Below are 1,230 nucleotides of genomic sequence, written 5' to 3' on the forward strand. Positions count from 1 at the left end.
AAACCGAAGAACAAAAATAGAACCAGAAGCATGGATACATGGAACAGACTCACAGCTGATAGAGGAGAGAGGGGAGGAGGGACTGGATGAAAGAAGGGAAGGAATTAGCCAAAGAACATGTATATGCATGAGCCATAGACACAGATAACAGAAGCATGGATACATGGAACAGACTGACAGCTGCCAGAGAGAAGGGGAGTGGGGACTGGATGAGGTGGTCAAAGAGGGGTATGGGGACATCTGTAATAGTGTCAACAATAAAATAAAGTTACAAAATAATAAAATAACAGGGGCCTATGGGGCAAGATGGAGTTGCTGCAGGTCTTGAGGCAAGGACTGCAGCAGGTCAGCGGCCACCACGGCCTCTGAGGCTATCTGTCTACGAATGCTGTTCAGGGCAAATGACATGAGGGTTGGTACATTAGTGGAGGAAGACAAATATGGAAACAAATGCTATGAAGACAACAGCAGTTTTTTGGCCGTCACCGATGGGTTATATATTCCACTGAAATGAATGACAAAAAGACATACTGGGATGTGGATGGAAGCATGAATGGTTGCTGAAATAATACCATTTGTTTGGTATACAATAAATTGGGGAAATCCTTTCTAGTTTAGAAAATTTTGCTAAAAAATTTAGAGCACCGTTGACTTCACTATATGACTGACGATCCTCCAACAACAAAACCACCTATTGCTTGTAAATTGATTTGGACCAACCATAAATTCAACCTGAGTGGCACTCCAAAGCAATATGTACCTTATTCTACCACTAGAAAGAAGATTCAGTAGTGGGTTCCACCTTCAAGACCTTACAAGTAAAGACAATAAACAATTTAAACATGTAAAATATGAGGCTTTTCATGTAATTGTACTTTTACTGCTTTCTGTTAACTTAAAATTATTTGATTAACAATGAAAATCTATATATATAAAACCCTAATATGCAAATAGACCAAACAGCAGAACAGCCAAACAACCGGTTGCTATGATGTCCGCTGACCACCAGGGGGCGTGTGCAGAACATGGCAGGCATCGGCCACAGCAGGATAGGGGAGCAGCTAAGCGGGGATGCCAGACCAAGGCGGGGCACCGGTTACTGTCATCAGGGCCAGCCTCTGGTGGTTACTGAAAATTTTTTGCTCCCACATACTGAGGTCCCGCCAGGCACTCACCCCTGCTGCCAGCATGGGCCCCACTCACATCCGCTGCCAGCACTGGAGCCACTGC

At 44.1% G+C, this 1,230-nt stretch overlaps 1 pseudogene; it reads left to right on the forward strand.

Moving 5' to 3' along the window:
* The first annotated feature begins 306 nt into the window (after positions 1-306).
* On the forward strand, positions 307-913 carry LOC107184004 (annotated as a pseudogene).
* Positions 914-1,230: the final 317 nt, after the last annotated feature.

Source organism: Myotis davidii, unplaced genomic scaffold, assembly GCF_000327345.1.
Source record: "Myotis davidii unplaced genomic scaffold, ASM32734v1 scaffold770, whole genome shotgun sequence".
Lineage (NCBI taxonomy): Eukaryota > Metazoa > Chordata > Mammalia > Chiroptera > Vespertilionidae > Myotis > Myotis davidii.